The following is an 18,731-nucleotide window of genomic DNA, read 5'->3' on the forward strand; positions in this document are numbered from 1 at the left end:
TGCAAGTGATGGTCATTCGGAAATGGTAGAACTACTAGGAAATGGATCTTCAAGTTCACACCGTACTTTTGAAGGTTGATCAAGCGTTTTCGACAGATCGTTTGAAACCTTGGACGTAATGGACAAAGCTCGATGGCTTTCTAAGGTCCACCACCAACTACTTCGACGTGTGATACTTGGATGACGTTTTCTCCTTCTACTACATTCATCGAACGGATAACAAATCTCAGGTAGCATATATATATATATATATATAGGGAGTCTTAGCGAAGCGTGTAATCCTTCTCTCCCTCAGCTAAATCCTCAATATATTCAGTCTGTCTTGACGTCTGAAACTGTCTTACACAAGCCTTGAGCGTTTGTTCGTAAGTGTTGCACTTTTAAGCTATCACCGCTTTACTAGCTATCAGGAAGGGGTAGGCAGGCAGCGCCGAAGGTATCGTTGCGGTCTGAGCGTATATCGAAACCATGTGATGGCTATACGAAAATGCGCACCCATATTTATCAGATACTGGACGCAATTCATCCGCATAGGTACATACAAAATATAGATGGAAATTGTTGATTTGTCACTATTTTCATTTTCTGTCTCACTCCGTTCTTCTTTTTCGTACTTTCAGTTCATCCCTTCGCAGCTTATCTAAAAATTGGCGCTACTGCTATCACGGCTAGCGAATCTGGCACTGATTACAACGACAGCCCTGTTATCTCTCTGAAAGCACTTTAAGAGCAATCGACGTCAGTTTCGGCTGCGTGAACTAAGGGACTCTACCGTATCGTTAGCACCAATGTCCCACGCTGTATTCTGTGCAGAAGTGGGTTTCATACTGAGCGAAAAACGAGAAACGAGCGAGCGAATAGGCGACAGACGTTTAGCTTCATGTCGAAGTTCTATAGGCAGGCGCGGCTTTTGCGAAAAAGCTAGATGAGTCGCTTTCAAGCCACAAGTAATAACCCATAGGCCACAATAAAAAGATCGATCGCATCAGCTGCGGTGCAGCCTGCCACATGGCGATAGGGACACGAAACAGGAAAGATATGTGATGACCACTTCAGAGTTCTCTTGCAGCTTTTCTGTCCTTGTGTTTGTCAAGAGCAGTCGTCCGATGCTTTCGCACCCGCCAAGCCTGGCTCGGTCCCTGTTTAGCTAGGATTTGACTGAAGGCGCCAATCCGGACGATCTCATTGCTGTTGGATCCACAAGACGGCGAAAAAAAGCCCCAATAAGAGCTTTTCCTAAAAGGAGAACGAAGAGAATGTGCAGAGAGAGTAGCGGCAATAAGGATGGCAGCTCCGTTGTGAACTCGTTAGGTTTTATGGTCCTAATAATCCCTCTCGACATCGACAGTAAAAAAGAGGTCTTGCCAAGATATCTAGATTTCCTGGCAAAAGCAGGTGAAATAGGGCTAAAAAAGGCCATAGTATGTGTAGTATCATTTATCTAAAACCTAACGACCATTTTTTGGTCGATTATAGAAAAAATTTCGCTTCATTGTGGTGGTCACTATTTTTATTAGCATTACAACCATGTCAGCGAAAACGGAAAGTAAATGATAAGTAGATCTGCATTGCCTTTGCTATGAAATTGGGAAGAGCTTCAATTAAAAGCTAGGAAGCCATGCTGGATTACGGTCATTATAGCTAACCACCCGAAAATACAGTACGTTTACCGCTAGCGGCCGTTAGTCCCTTTCAGTCACAGCTTGCCACCCCACTATGTGGAATTTCTGACCTGTGCACGTTTGATTCCCTCTGAAATAGTCTGACTGGCCCGTCTTCTAGCCCAGATAATTCGCATTTACCACTTTGAATATATATATATATATATATATATATATATATATATATATATATATATATATATATATATCATTTTTGTAGATACTTAAGAGCGACATTAATGAGCCATCAATAACAGTGCCAGTATGTTATAGCCTGCCCGATCCGAGACTAGTGCTCTGTCCGGAATTCTATCTGCGCCTATATTCTCGGTAGGGCAACTTGTCTTTTGGGGAGATATCTTGTTCTCGGCCATTTCCCTTAGCGGCAAACGGATATATACTGACTAGATGATGGTGCTGGAAGCCGTTTTGGCGGCGGCGTGCGTGGCGTGCATAAACGCCAAGAATACTGTTCGGTATTGCGGCCAGAGATATCGGCGGCTGGAGGTGCATAGCCATAGCAAGTGTACTAGAAGCTGTACTCGAGGATTATGTGCCATAACTATGAGGAAACGTCAAAGGTTGTATACTCTGCGTGCTACAGCTGCTCGTGCTGTCCATTTAGTTTCGTCGAACGGGACCGAATGCGATATGTGAACGGCCTGCCTGTTGAATAATAATAATAATAGGCACTGGTTGATGAATACGTAGTGGTAGAGAAGGGACTGATGGCAGGCTAACTCTCTAGCTATTTGCCTGTTTAGCAAATTGCCTCAGCAAAAGCAATTGCAACGCCGCCGATTGAAAATAGGCAAAAAACTGGCAACACGGTGAAGTTAACATGAGGCGTTTAATAGGCCAGATGTGATTCACGCGCAGAACCAAAGGGAAAAAGGAACACTCACCAGTAAAAGCTGCTATAAAGTATATATACGTGCATCTGTTACAATAATGTTTCGTGTGGCCCGCTTTCTATATATTGCTCTAAATACGGCCAGCTATTATGTTATGTGATGCATTTGGTTCCGTATTCGATCGAGTTGACCCTGGAACGAGACCAGTAGTTTGTAACATTTTCTTATCTATTAGATGTTTGCAGATATCCCTTAGAAATATCAATATTTTCGAATTCATGGTTGTAATAAAACAAACACTAATTATTATTTGATGAGCAGGTTCTATCGTACAAGAGACCTGTGACATGTATGAATTAATGTTTGATGTTAAAGGTTACCCTTTATGTAGCTTGACCTATCTTATCGTTGATCAAATAAATCGTATCTGGTCCTCTTTCATCCTACTGCTCGTAGGGACCATCCACAACAATCGTTTCACCCGCAATTCAAGGCATATTTGTTCGTTAATTCGTATATAGTGAATGTAAAAACGACCGTTTGTTTCTATAAAGCGTTCACCAGGCCGTTGTCCAGCTGGGCCGACCAAAGGCGCATTGACTATATTCACTGGATGCAATAGTAGACTGCGGCACAAGCTGAGTCGGCCATTCGGAGTTTGAGCGCAAAGCGGTAATCTGGTTACGTATTTTTGCAGGACAAGCAGCATTTAGAACCCGGTGCGCCATTTCTTTATACGGATATTAATACAGTAGGTACAATCTTGTTTTGACATCGGTCATCCGGCTAGAAAGTTTAATCAGCAAAGCTACCCAAGCCAAAGGACTTCTGAGAAAGATAACTTAACTTGAAGACAGGTTAGTTTTTTTAGCGGGCAGATGATAGTGACTGAGACACTGGCGTCCTACCTCATTCCGCCTAGTCCACCTTTGGATGATTGATGAAGTCAGCGTTAATAAAGTGGTATACATGTGTGACTGAGCGCGAAACGATGCGAATGCTCGAGGATGCAATGGTGCGGGTGAAGATCCCAAATGAGGATACTTGCACTTGTAAATCAAATAAACGTTGGGGCTTATTGCACTTTATTACGCCCTTGTATGGCGGAAAGATCCACTATAATAATAGTGAGTACACATTACTGTTGTCTTCAGAACATTGCCTAAATGTATTCTTCTTAATGATTTTCGAAAAATGTCAACGCACACTGTGCCCTCAACACAGAATCGCACGCAGGACCAGTTGAATCCATGGCCCGAGCGGACAAAATTCACCAAATAAAAGATTTTTCAGCTAGTTGATTAATCAAGGTTTCGTTACTCTATATTCAGCGTGTTTTGGCATTTAGCTAATTTTTAACTACTAATTATCACTGCATACAGCCCTCACGCGACACATACATTCTCCTGTTCAACAGCCTTCATTATACCTTGGACCTTTACGGGGGTCGAGACACGATGGTGGACACGCCAGCGACGGCCCAGGTTCTAGCGGTGCCCACCTGGGATGTTTCTTTCGAGGTAAAAGTGGGGTGTTTCTTTCTGCTAGATTAATTGAGGTGATCAATGGAAGATTTCGACATATATAGGCTCCTTTTTTGCAGGGAGGGACAGGTGTAACGCTAATAGCAATTCCACTACAACCTAACCGTACTGACCTAAATAGGGCTGATACTAGACATAGCTTTACAACTATTTCCTTTAGTTGTAGCCGGTTGCTGGTTCAGCGTCTAGTTAAATAAAAACATCAACGTATTTAGTTCAATACTGGCAAGGTTTCAGGGAATGCTTTTTTATTCTACTACGTTGTTCTACCAATTTTAATTTTTCAAATTAAATCGGCGGACTTCAACCTGCGCGACTCATCATTGACGCATGACGGTGAGGGTGTAGCTGATCGTTGAGTCGGTGGTATTGCCGGTGAGTGTAAAAGAAAGTGTAGGGCGTACCCTCTGAGTGTAGCACACGTGCCACTCATGCCCCGAGCGAGGACAATGGTTGCTAAAAACATAGAAGACCAGAGGCAATACTTATTTCGGTATCCTTGATAGTAATTTGGCGAACATAGACCTGTTCAGCTGAGGTAGAGGTGGAGGAACAGCTTTGTGGGGCACGCTGACCTGCGGTGTCCCTCCTTCTGAAACACAATAAAAAATGTTCTCTACAGAAAATGCGACCACGAATTCCCAGGTAGTAGTGTCGCTTGCCACTGGTGTCACGGCGTTAGTGCGGTAGCCAAAAGTGCCAAAGCTGAGATAGGAATAGTTGTGCTGCAAAGCGTCACATTGCCAGTGATCTATGGATAGCAATGAACCGGAAATTCGGAGTGCTTGATTAATGAATGCAAGGAAAAGATAAAAATTAATAGCAAACACCCTGTTGACAATTTATTTAAAGAAACCATAGGGAAACACATGACCGTGATCTCTGTAATTTATTTGCAATTATTCAATTAGTAAACGAAATTGCAGATAATTACTTACTATTTTCAAACGTATTTATCGTTTCGTCTCTTTGATGCGTAATGAAATACATCTCGGGACTAACCTCTGGCAGGGCTTGTCATGTCAAGGCCCGGACTATGTTTAAGCCAGAACAGGTTTAGTAGACAGGGCAGAAATTGCTCCATTGAACTAAATCAAGCTACCGTAACAATTGCTGCCGACGTTTCCTATTTGAGAAAAGATATAAGTCATGCGTACCACTGACTGAATAAGGTTGGGTGAAAAAAATGGCATCAAAGAAAAGAAAGAATAGTTCCCTAACAGTTCCATATATATTTGGTCGTAGGTTAACTCTCATGCACGCGATGGATAATAGAGGCATTTGCTATTACGAAACTTTGCCTGAAAAGGAAACGCTTAGACCTGGCAGGAACCTTGACACATTAAAGAGCGTCTTGATAGGTCTTTCAGCGATCGACATCACACAATATGTTACTTGGCGATAACGTAAAAGCTCATCATCGCGTTTCGGCCTTCAACTGGATTGAGCAAAACAAGTGATATTTTCAGTTGCCACATTCTCCACTTTGAATTCCGTGTAACTTTGGTTATTTTTTGTATTTAAAACGAGCGATAGATGGGGTAGCGTATTCTATTGATTCACTCGAACAAGCCATTGTTAATGAGATTCGGTACTCAGCCTGCAGTCCAAATCATCGTTGTTAAGAAGCTCCGAGAACGCTGGCTTGAGTGTTTAAGTTATAAAGAAAAGTATATCTAACATGTACTGAGATGCCGTTGTTCTAAGTTTTAAAATTTGTTCAAGTTTCAGACAATCTAATATTTATATATCCAAGTCGAGAGGGGGCCCTCTATTAGGTTCCAATTTTAAAAGATTCATTGAAGACACCTACATTCGTCCTACGCCTTTACGTAACACAAGAAAAGACTCATTACATTTCCGCCACGCTATAGCCGCTAAGCTAATATCACCGGCCCACCTTTAGCTTGTTAGAATCTTATAAGCAGTTTGTGTAGCCGTCGGCAGCCAACAAATTGTATTTCTCAGAGAAGCCAGATCAAATATACATACACTGAACACGTGCTCACTCATGTATATATATATATGTAAGCTTAGAGGTATGCTTCGCCTGCCACTATAAATGTGTCAATAGATCAATAAGTGTCTTGTGACTCTATATTTTTTGTTGCCCACCCGACGATGCGTATGCTTTTTTATGCGGTCCACATTATACGCCGACGTACTTAGAGGGGGGGATGTCTGCTACTGAGCGCTCCAGTGTTTGCTGTTTTATTATCCAACAGAACAGGCCATCCCATTCTTAAGCCGGTCAACATCAGCTTTTCCCACTTCACCCTATATTGCCTGCGAAAAGTGCAGGACAGCAGGGGCTGAAAGTAGATGGAGGCAATGTTAGGTTACGTGCGGGAGTTGCGGCTGGGGTTAAAGAAACAGATTAGCCTTCTCTAGATACTGCGCCGACGAGAACGAATGAGTGAACAGATGAGGAGGTCACAGGCGATGAGGTGGGTATCGTGAACTTACGCAGTGGCAGGCGATGGGCACTGGTCAAGCCAGCTGAAGACCGAAATGAGAGAGGGTCGATCCAGGCCCAACGAACAGGCCCACACGACAAAACCCGATCGAGGTGGAGCGAGAAGAGGCAAATAGGTTTCGCTTATGAGGTCGATACTGCTTTACGTCAGTATAGAGGAAGATTGTATACTGTAGAGGACGAAGTGTGGAGAAAGTAGGGATGAGAGATCAGCCTTCAACAGTGATCCGGCGTTCAGCCACGAGAGCCGCTTGTCAGCCATCACTAGCACTAAAGACCCCGATTGGTTACTATCCATGGTATAGCAACCTACACACCACCTTCAATACTATCCCATCTGTGCTTTTTCCCCCGCAAGTTTGATTCGGGTACCTTCTGATGCCTCCTTCTGCAACACGCACTTACAAAAAAGGAAGAGGTATAGCAACTCTGCTTCTGCCACGTTTGCCAATGTGCCCACGCCGAACATTGCCACTACGTCCATTGGCATGACTATGACCAGACTGAATCTTTTTGTCCACTTCACTACTCTGCCGTTAGGCAGAACTAGCTTGGTACAAGTCCCTGCTAGTTGGTTCTGTCTGCAGCACTAGCAACTTTGCGGGACTCACCGGAGCTTAACTTGAGACGAAGGAGAGGTGCACACAAAGTAGTTCGATATATAGTCACCCCTAAACAGCTTCCGACAGTTTCCCCAAGACTTCGGGTATTTCACGCGTTCCCTGAATGGGCCGGCGAGAGCTGGAAAAGCAGAAAGAAAATAAGCAACGTGCAAAGAACGGTTTCCCAGTGAGGCTCTATACGTGCCGCACACAACACGGTAAAACACAAAGCGCGTCAAGTGCGCTTTTTGTCCGATGGTGTTTCGCGTCAAGCTTAACATTTTTCGTTTTCCGCCTCAGCGGTACTTTATCGTTGGGCGATTTCAGTGACCGCGCAACGCCAGAGCAATATACTACGACCTCAGTACAGCCTGTTGGTTGATTTTTAAACTGATAAATCGGCCTTATTAAACTGTCGGCTGACTTACTTACCGGCTGACTGGGACGGAAAGAGAGAAAGAGCACAATTAGTTTGCCCGCACCTGCTTCTACCGAGCTGAAATTCGTCTTCGATGTCTTACCTCACTCCTGGCAAGGCAGGAGACGCGAGCCTCGCGCTGGCACTGCTCCGCCGCATTCACGAAACAATTCCGCTGAACCTTTACCTCATGCTTGATGCAGACGTGCTTAGCTCGTTTTATGGGGCCCTGCTAGCGGCATTGATCGAGTGAGCTTGAATTTGTTCGATTGCCTCTTTTTACATACATAACAAACACGAAACTAATAGGAAGGGCAAAAGACAAAAGTTGCCAAGTTCTGTGAGGCTTCGAGTTAATCAGACGGTCCGGTGGCAGTACTGATAAAGAATGGACTCTGTAGGTCGAGTAGCCACGTTTTTGGGCACATCGACAAACAATAAGGCTCGGTGTGGAGTTTATGGAAATAACGACGACGACGATGACAGAATCGAGCAAAGAGCTGAGATAGGCGTATGTTTGTACTTGCGTATGTGGGAACGTGTATTAGCATTGACATATACGTATGTGTGTAGGTTATTTTTCTAATCATCACTATCATATGAAAATCGTACGTATTGTGAATATCTTTTAAAAACGATAGAAATGGAATTGTGACACTCATTACCACTGGTAGTAGTCAGAGAAAAGAGCGTCAGAATGTTGCGTAAAATTACAGGAGAATACAGACACGTACGGGACATATGAATATGAAGATCATAAAAGAAGATCAACGCGCTAGTTCTATTAGAGCACTTGTGAACATGTTAAATGATTAATACCTATTATTATTAGTGGTACCTTAGTTTAACTATATAACGTATCATTTCTTTGGTCGCGCAGCGAATAAGTTGCAACTTAACGGTTTACTTTCGCGGTTATATTACATAATAGGAAATGCGAGTCTGTCCAGCGCATAGTTCAATCTTGATTTTAAAAGAAAATTGAATATTGGCGGACTTGCTGTGTTGAAGCTAGATCTTCATGGAAGCAATAGTTCTACGCATTTCAATACCCTAGCCATGTTTCCGGTTACTCAGCACACGTGAGACTGCACAAACTGTTAGACATAAACCCGGTTTATCCAACTTTGCCCGTGTTTCCTGGGCATCTCTTGCTACGGTCGATGATACAGCAAATAATTGAGGGTCCATACACAGGGGCACTCCTGGTTTTCACCTTCCTGATCAAATCCAGCTTCAACGAGACGATGGCGCCATATTGGGAATAAGTGGCTTTACAACTCTGGCCCTTAGCCGACCATTCGCTTCTATAGTTTTTCGCTTTCTCAGCCTGCCGAGCTTCCTGGGCTCGAGTCTGTACCTGCTGGCTTTGAACAATTTTAGCTATGGACCGAGCGGCTGCTAGCCCCAACGATCTTGGCCACTGTTATCCCATGAAACGCATCAGGACTGCAATCCATATGGCTTACAATCAGACGCAATATTCCGGCTGCTCCCGCGGCTACTGCTTTCATCTTGTGCGGGAAGAGGCCATGATAGTACTTTTTGGATAGCATCAATGGACGAGTCTAACCAGGAGAAGACGCCAGGCGAACAGTAAGCGATCAGCGCAGACGTTTTCGTATTCTCAATGCGTTTCGCCCGTCGGATACAAAAACTGCCGCGTATACCATGCGATTATGCGGACAAAGCCATCGACGTATCTACGGCGTTGAGGTACTTTCGAATCCACAGAGCGAGCCGGGTTGGTTGATAGCCAGCGTGTCATTCGGCCGTTGACCATCCATTGGATTACGCAAATAGGGAAGGAGATAACAAATAAGGTGAATTTAGCCAAAAAAAAAGCATAGAAGAAGTGCTGCCTCGGACAAGGTGGAAAGACCACTGGTAGAGGTAATGTGACAATACTGACATTTTGCCTTTCCGGTTATCGCAGTCCCGTTAATCTTAATTATGTTTGTATTAGTTGTCTGAAGAATTAGAGTGGAAGCAAACCACAAACAAATGCCTGGATAGCTAAGTTTCCGACAAAAAAGCCCTGAGATAGCTGTTTCGAACTTCGTCCAACACAGTATGTTGGAATAAATCAGGAAAGTTGGCAGAAACTACTGGATAGCGTAGCAAATCGCTAGATTGAAATCGTCCAATAACGATTCAAGAAGATCCAAATTTTTTTGCTAGATAGTTGATGTAATACTCATCCACCGGGTTTTCTTATGCTTGTTAATGATCTAACTAAGGTGACTATACACACATCTGTTGATAGTGCAGCATGGCATTAGAGTTCTTCGCACCAATGACCTCACTGCCGACTTATTTAAATAATTTTAAACAAGGACTACACTGATTCGAAGCGAACCAGATAGAACCCAGTTGTTCCATGAAATGCGTATCCATCGTTACGCTACAACACTTCTACGTGACGTCGGACACCGTCGGATCCGTACCCCGCTTTCTCCATTTAAATAAATAAATCTACAGCGATTTAGTCAAAAGCGAAGCTAACAGTCATTAATGTATGATGCTCGCGTTATTCATTCTAACATAAAAAGATATTCATTTGATGCAGTAGAAAAAATCTACTGACGCATTGTTTGCGTCAATACCTGGGCGACATTGAGCGTGGTGCCCCGTGTGACATTTCGGATTTTACAGTTTTCCCTAATAACAAACTAGATCTATGACGTTTTTTCTTGTTGGCTAACTCTCTTTGTCTGTATTACATTACTGTTCGATATTTCGTCATAGCTCTATAGCTCTCATCATCACGGATCCTCTCCTATAGCTACCAGCAGAATTGGTATCAAAATGTTTGTCTGCGTGTTGCGGTGATATGGTGGTGACAGTCTTTAGACTCGACGTGTTCGAAGTCATTGTGGTCGCCTGTCTGTCTGCAGTTAGTTGTCCATGTCCGTTGTTCGACGACGACATGAGCCAGATTCAAATTTCGCGCCATCTCCAAGACGTCTCCGCACTGATCGAATCGTTGAGCAAAGACAATAACACTATTGTCAGCTGGGTAAAGCAGAGACAACAATCGGCCAGTAGCACTTTTTGTTACCCGCTTAAAAGGCCTCGTACGCGACGGAAACGCAATTGCTCGCCCTTAAGATTACGGCGGTAGTTTGCGAATGGTAGCTATAGCAGAATTGATTGGTGGGTTGTTTTCCAGTGATCTGAAGCGCGCGCCGCTTGAAGCGCCTACTTTTGTCCACTGAACTACAGATCTCCCTTAATGTAATGCATCATAGACCTACGATCCTCCGTTGGGTTTGTATTAGTGTAAAGTGTGTACGTGACATTCTGAATGAAATCAGACATCTACTATTTATTAAAAACTATTTAAAAAAAATTATTTATAAAACGATACACATACCCGGACGTCGGCATATGTGTGTTTAGTCCGTACAGACATAATAACTAGGTACGGAGTGGCTATGTTTGTTGCCGATTTTTATTACCGAACGATCACCGAACTTAATCACGTATTGATCGTCTATGGCCTCTGATGATGAACTACATGTATTTTCTGAAGTGGACATTGCATTCCATTTGCGCCCAGCATTTCGAGGTCTCCTTTCAGAGGCTTTTGCGAATAACAAGTGCTTTATTGACGTTTACCCGTTTCGATTGAACCAATCGATGCCTGTGTCATATTTAAGTTTTTGCGCACACATTCATCTGCTTAGAGGTGCACGCGTTTGCTTCAACTTACCGCTAGTTACATCATCAATTTAAAACTAATTTTGTGGTAACGTAGGTCATATGTAATATATGTTGTGTTATATGTAGAATGTGCTGGTAGGTACCGATAGGTTGCTGTAGGTTACTGCTAACTTGAGGCATTGTTTGTATGCAAGCGTCTTTGATATCCTATATCCAAAACACTTGCGTACATATATCTTGGATGAACTTGGAAGAAAGGGCCGAAGCAGAAGGCGCGAAGTTAGCGCGGACTGGCATCGTTGTCCGCGTATTCAACGACGGCGATTAGGCGTAACTGACGACTAGTCTGAGCTACGCACTTAGCGTTAGGACATAAATACTTTGTTGACGGACTGGTAAAGAGGGATCCCACGTCGTTTGCGCGTGTCCCCTTCTTTCGGTCGATTGCGATACATGAAGATGTACTATTTCTTCGACGTTACGCCACTACTATGAAAACCGGACAATACGATTAATGCCGGGTTGCCTGGCCCGCCACCTATCTGAAAAAAGTTAAAATTCACTTAAGCTTCCCGTAAGTTCTTCGTACTTTAAAGGTTTTTCCTAGCCAGACGATTGTATTATGGTTTGGTGCGATATGATAGGTGATAATGTAGAGAAGGCACTGACCACAGAAGACAGAAAATTACGTCATATCGTCTCAGATTTGTTTTGTCCATGTAAGAGGGCATATTTGAGCCTCGGCTTTCTTCTGCATAATTAGTTACATGACTAATAATTATCTGAGCATAAAATTGTTGGTGAAATTGACTTCCTTGATCTTGGATAACTACATTTAGCTATACGTCTTCTTTGGCATTTGTATCTTAAGTGACGGTTTTGATTGATGAAGTGAATGAACCAGCCGTCACCAATCCGCGCAACCTTGCCAATCAACAAACTAACCAAATAAGTAAATACTGCTTGCGCCTTATTCGGTGGCTTTACTTGACCTGTCTTAAGCTTGCGATTAAACAAATTCGCATCCGCTTTGACCGTCGCAGGCGCACGTACACAGGAGTAGAACAGCACTCTGTCACTCAATAAATCAATATATCGAATTTGCTGCAGCTGAGTATTCGCACCATATCGAACCGCTAATACCGCATCGCTCATATAACCACCGACAGGACACATACGACCACTTCTATATCTTCAGATACGGCCGCCTCACTATCACCACTACAACAACAGCCAGCCGTCGATGTATTTATAGCTAAGCAACGGAACAAGGTGATGACTCTCATGGACCGACAGAAACTGGGAGGATTCCCGTTTTATTTTCGAACAGGCACAGAAGTGAAAACGGCTATTGGGCTAGCGAGCCATCCGTTATCCTGGATCGCACAACAATCCAGGAAGGAGATTTTGTGGCGACCCCAGGCACTTGCAATCCAAACAACGCAAAACTGCTAAGACGCCGAGTTGAGGGGGACGATGCGTCTCTTCTGTGTCAAACAAGCAAACGTTCGTTCGCTTGCCAACCGCTGGCATTTAGTTTTGATAGACCAACGAGCGCTACAAAAACAAACATGTTTGCCAACCGCAAACGTGTCCAGGGAGCAGGAAATAACGATATTGCAATGCGGTACGTGGCACCATGCTAGTTCCCTGTCCAACTCGCCCTTCAAATCCTTATCATCGAAGGTGTGTGGGAGAAACAAAGGGAACAAATGTTGCTTTTGCAGCGAGCGATGAGTAGTTTGCGGTGAGATGCGAATGAGATACTACTCGCGTGTATGGTAAACCTCGTCTATAAGTTAACCCCGTACCGTAGTGTATTTGCGCAGTGGTATAAAGCCTTTCTAGGCCTTGAATCTGATAAACAATCAAGGTTACCGCAGTGATTCCACTGCCATGGCCACCGCAGATTCTCATTCCTTGAATGAACAGGCTCAACTGGCATGCAGGACAAAGAAGCGTGCACGCAGTAAAAACGTCTGTAGTTGGATCACTTGAATCTTGGTGTGGTTTATCTTATCATGCCACATGCTTTAGGAGCCACCGCCCCATTCGATAAAGAGTATGCGTAGCAATCTGTGTGCTTGACACACTCCTCTTCTTTCGGTATTTGATGATTTAACATACACCAATGATTTTTTTGCCAGGGTATTATAGTAGACACGTGTACGAATGTATGAGACTGTCGTCATGTGTTCGAGGACACGCGGCATTTGCGGAGCATCCAAGCGACATTCGCAGAATAAAAATGACAAGATGTGTGTATCCAAGAAGTGCAAAGTGTTAGCCGCCCGCTGGAATAGAATTTACTGATAGCACCGAACTCAGTCAGCAGTGATTCTTTCAGCGAGCCTTCGCGCCTGCTGTCTCTTACGCGGTATTATCATACTTCGTTGTACACTCTATCTAGAGATGAATGTCGTTCGCGCGCAGAGGAAATATTGGCAGTGCGACGCCAGTAGCAGTCTTTCAAAGGCTGCCCAACGCGCCCTGGCGCCTAAGTCTCTCCATTTCGCGTTCGCCATTGATTCACGGTTGCGCTTCAAAAGCCGTTTGGAAAGTGCTGACGAAGCATTTTTTCTTTGGCTCTGCTGTGGCAACGGCCGATGCTTGTCCTTTTTCGTTGCACCGCGAAGGCCATCGGACACTTCACCGCGGCGGCGTGAAGAGCTGTCGTTTCGCTTGCTGTGCTAGCCCTTGACGAGACGCTGCTCGGACCGTTCGTATTATCCATAGAAAGGGAATAGGGAATTATAGGGAGGTTGTTCCTTTTTTGGCTCTTACGCCCGAAGTTACGCAGCCTTCAAAGCCCTGGAAACTTCCTCTATATTAGAGGCCGCTGTTGCGGAATCCACGGTCTTGAGTGGTACCCACTTTTTCTCTTTTCTCTATGCGGGAAACAACAATGGTACCAACAGTGTTAATGCATGGAAATGTTATCGCGGGTGGTGACGGACTGCCATCTGTTACCTGCTCTACGCATCTCGGTATATCCATAGATTATGGGGTCAATACGTACAATCCTTAAGGGTGCTAAAAAAGAAAAGAAAGTCTCGTGGAGAGAACCGATCGGATCAGAGTGTAAAGATGCATCCGAAGACGATGACTATAGCTTGATACACTACTCACATTACCTCCGAAGTTTTGGAGTCTAGTGTATCGAAAGAGCTCTGCCTACGTTAGAGGCACTGTCTGGTAGGAATTCGGTTCTCTCTTAGCCTACTAGACCTACGGTAAAAGTCAGACGTTCGACTATAGAGACCGGCACCACCGTATGCTATTCCGTGCGCATAGTGACAGAATGCGTGCCACTACACGAGGTTTTGAGGCTTGCAGAACTTCTTGCGTGCCTTGGCGAGCAGCGGTATGTGTAGGAGGGATAGCAAAGCAGCGTAGAAATATTGTGTCGTACTGAAATTACTATGATAAGGTAGCAAAGAGGGTAAGCTAAAAGGAAATGCAGGTAAAAAGCGTATGACATAATGGGGTACGGAATTTGAGTTCAGGGCTTGTTTTTTGCTGTATATATCCAATTCCTCTTGCGAACAGAGAGATAAGGTGGCGCAGTAAAATAGTCCTCGTTCTTAGATTAAATGGACGTTAGTGTTGAAGTAATCCAAACCTCAACACTACCATTAGGGTAGGCTAAACCCTAAATCTGCTAAGGGTGCAACATAAAACGGGAACATGACTAGAGTGATTCCCATTAAGTTACGGAAACCATACTTCGCAAGTTAACAGTTCTTCAAAGGGCCCTAAACGAATTTACAGGATACAGCTTTTTCCTATACTATTGATAACGATCCTTTTTCTACTTAACAATTGCTTTTCAAACTTTCGAAAGATTTGAAATATTGATGATGACTTATTTAAATCGTCTTATACCACCATGCCGCGACCTCCTATATACCATGAAAAGTCAGCCTAAGAATCTTCCTTGTAAGAGCAATCTATTCTTCACGTACTCATAATGTGTTTCCTAACTCTGTTTCACCCATCACAGCCAGCCATCCTTCCCAATGTCAGTACAGTCTCGTGTGTCGCCCACCCATCTCAAATGGCCAGCGTCTTTGCCACTAACGTTTTTGCTCGTTTTAGTGAGTAGTACTGTCCATGAAATACCCGAATGTGGCCCTGCCTATCGGGGCCTTGGCGTCGACCGAGCATCACACATCCTTTTCTCGCCGTTCGCGGCCGGACCCGGGTCTCTCTTGCGGCGCCTGCTGTATGTGATGGATGGGGGAACAGTAGTCATAGTGGAGCGCGGCCACTCGTCGCAGCCAGCGGCGACGAAACAGGCACAAATAGTACATCCTGACTCATAGATGCTGCCTCTTTGCCGTGGCCCTTGCCTAGCTAACTGGCGAAACCATCGAAATCTTTCGGCGGCTCCTGTCTCCGCTGGCGACCCTTTCCCATCAACTGAAATATTTCTACCATACCCCTATTCCTCCAGGCTTTTCCTGCAAGACTTCTGTGTTTAAGGAAGGCTGGTCGGCAATATCCCACTGGGAGAGGGCCTTGTGAGAAGAGCCCCAACGGGGTAAACAACACACCCACATGGGGACAAAAGCAGGTCCAACAAGCCTCCGCCGGCCGGCTGGCTCCAGCATGTCGGAGCAAGGCCGTCTAGAGACAACGATCTTATTGAGAATCCTTTTGTTCGTTTCGTCAGAGCGGCGTGCAACTGCACTAGGCTAAAACCAATAAAATGTATAGTATTTCTGCTTCTTCTAGTGTTTTTTCGTGGCAAGCCGGTTTTCGTATGACTGAGCAACGTTGAATAGGAGTTCTCTTCACTAAAAGGCGTATAAAGACGTTCTGGATATAATATATCAGTGATAACATTATCGGAATGCCGATTTAAAAACAAGACTCTCAAGAAAAGGGCTTGGTTCTACCAGGTATCTAACAGCCGCACTCGCGTTTCGCGTTACATATAAGAGAATATTACCACTTCTGCTTTATCTTCCTCATTCGCGACAATCCGTTCATTACATCACTGTCCATCTTATACGAGTAAAAGATCTCTCAGATAACCCGGCGAGTCGTCTTCGTATAGCTTAATTCGTCCACTCACCTAAACAAAGGATCATGCACGGTCCTGACCAAGGGCCTGGCGTCGAGAGAAAACAAGAATACCGATGTTACATCATAGGTGGCTTCAGTAAGAAATTTCTCACCGCTACTTTGTTATTGTCGTTGGCTTTGCTATCAAACAAGCAACGAATTATGACTTACCCATCGTTGTCGTTTCGGTGTTGGGAACGCTAAAAGAAGGCCTGAATAAGAGACAGTGAGAAGATGAAGCTCGATCTGGAAACGCATCTTTGCCACGGAAATGAAACCCTATTATCTTTGTGCACGTCTCGCGTCTTTCTTAGCATTACTTGTTCGGAACGCGGTCTTGAAAGAGCGCCCTGTTGCTCTCGTGCGCTCACGACTCTTAGCGGTAGGCCTGTCGAACCATCTGTTATATTATACTGAGTCAAGAATGAAGGCATCGAAATATATGTGAAAACATAAAAATATAGTTGTAAAGCATTTTCCTTTGTTAAATTATATTTGGTCGTACGAACGCAGAAGACTTATTACAACGTACTATTTTTTTTGTTTGCCCGCGTCTGCGTCGCAGGCCAAGCGACAAATCATAAGAAACTAGCCCCTAAGTACCTTGAATATAGTATCTCAAGCGTTTCCAATTCAAAAAGTATTCGGTATGCTTACAAATCACCCCTAAAATTGATTCCATAGTCTCAGAATAACTCTATCAAATACTTTCGTTCTATTCTATTAAAAGTAGCCTTTTCACCTTATGCAACTATCGTGTAGCACCAGAAACGAATTACGCGTCTTTGTCTTTTATTTTTAGGCGAGAGCCTGTACGACTAAGCAAATGGTCGCGATCGTGGAGCCTTCTTTGAAACTGACTGCGTTCGATCATTAAGCCAGAAATTGATCTTTGATCCATTTAGAGTATAATAGAGCTTTATCGCTTAGGCCCCAGAACCGTCCCTTGGCTACTGTACCTTTATGTCGAGCCTAAGCACTGGGAGGTTCGCAAGCTAAAAGGCCAAAAGATAGGCCGCTGCCACGAGAAACTAGCCAATATAACTCTTTCATTTAGCACTGTTTCAATATTAATTGAGTTCATCGTACTGGCCTAAAGCACCGTTTTGCATTGATGTGCACCATTAAAGGATGGTCACATGCACATACTCATTTCGTTGTTACAGACTCGCCACTGGCTGATGGGAATGGCAAAGCTAAATTTTGCACTTCGACATAATATTCTGATTTTACAGGATTGAAAATTTTTTCTCCTACTACAGTTTCACATCCAGCTGTTCACGATCACTGCAAACGTCTGCAGTGGTCGCAGATTTTCTACGGCTGGTAAGCAGTAGGCAAGACGTGACTACGCAACTACTTGAAAGATGGACAGGCAGACATAAACAGGCGAACGGGAGCAGTGAATATTCACGCGAAGTCGACACCCTCTCGGGGCTTTCAAAGCGAATAGTCGACCATTAGAGTTTCAGAACCCAAACACGCGCTTCCCTTCTCTCCTTTGAGACACACTCGTATAAGCGCGCAGTTTAAGGCACGACAGCGGTCGAGAGCAAGTTTGATCATAGATAGGCATTTGACTATATTTCTTATAGTCTTATATAGGAACTTATAGAAAGATATATGGGCTTGTATGCGTATGATGCTGCCTGCAGATGAAGACGCACTACTTAAGCATACTATCGAAGTTTGATGTAAGTGTATGATACAACACTATTGATTTGTTGAATTATATCGACTTTTATGTGGTTTGATACCATAGACATAAACAAGGCAAATACTTAAACCGATATTTAGGACGTTATACGATATACGACATTATACGAATCCATACGATAACTCATAAGCCTATAAAACACCGCCCGCTGCCAACATGTAGATATTTTAGTGTTGTCTGTTAACGAACAAAGTGAGAATGGATTCCATTTACCAAATGGATCAAATGAAGGCAGATATCACGGAGTTAAACCTGTGTTCAAATTCATATTTCGTGCAATGGAAAAATTCAAAGACTGACAAAAATTGATTCAGGTTTAAAAGGTGGTAACATCTCGAACAAGCTAAACTTTACTATTGTGCCTAAATAACAACTGAAAACATAAAAGGTTTGCTTTAAAAACAAAGAAAAAAAATGTTTTTGACTACGTATAAGCTCCTTATCAGGTCACTGAGTTGACAAACGTTACCAGTAGTACAATCTATCGTAACCTAATATACCTAATAATGCAGAGCATGTCATTCCGTATGAGACACTTTGTCAAGTCCACATATGTAGTTAATCCACCGCTACGGTTAAATGTTTGATCTTCGATTTTAGCGCAGTGCACGCTATAGATTCGCGGTCCATTTATATACAATCTGTCTAGTTGCAAATGCAAATACGTTGTCTCGCTTCGTAGTGATGCTAACCCGTACGGCATAGGGATTAGTTTATACAAAC

The 18,731-nt window shown here is 43.8% G+C and overlaps 1 protein-coding gene and 1 long non-coding RNA gene across 7 annotated transcripts in view; one reads left to right on the forward strand and one right to left on the reverse strand.

The window, feature by feature from the left end:
* The window catches only part of LOC111243940 (uncharacterized), a 253,678-nt gene that overhangs the window by 51,154 nt on the left and 183,793 nt on the right, over nucleotides 1–18,731 (forward strand). The gene's annotated exons all lie outside the window — the stretch shown is intronic.
* Nucleotides 10,996–17,566, reverse strand: LOC111243943 (uncharacterized). Of its 2 annotated transcripts, none has more exons than XR_015321604.1 (4): nucleotides 17,251–17,566; nucleotides 16,463–16,679; nucleotides 16,302–16,337; nucleotides 10,996–11,763 (listed from the first exon to the last, which is right to left on the reverse strand). It is a non-coding gene; the product is annotated as an uncharacterized LOC111243943 (long non-coding RNA). The 2 variants fall into 2 exon arrangements; XR_015321603.1 differs by lacking the exon at nucleotides 17,251–17,566 and adding an exon at nucleotides 17,034–17,245.

The sequence above is a fragment of the Varroa destructor genome, unplaced genomic scaffold (assembly GCF_002443255.2).
Source record: "Varroa destructor unplaced genomic scaffold, Vdes_3.0 BEIS01000002.1, whole genome shotgun sequence".
Classification (NCBI taxonomy): Eukaryota; Metazoa; Arthropoda; class Arachnida; order Mesostigmata; family Varroidae; genus Varroa; species Varroa destructor.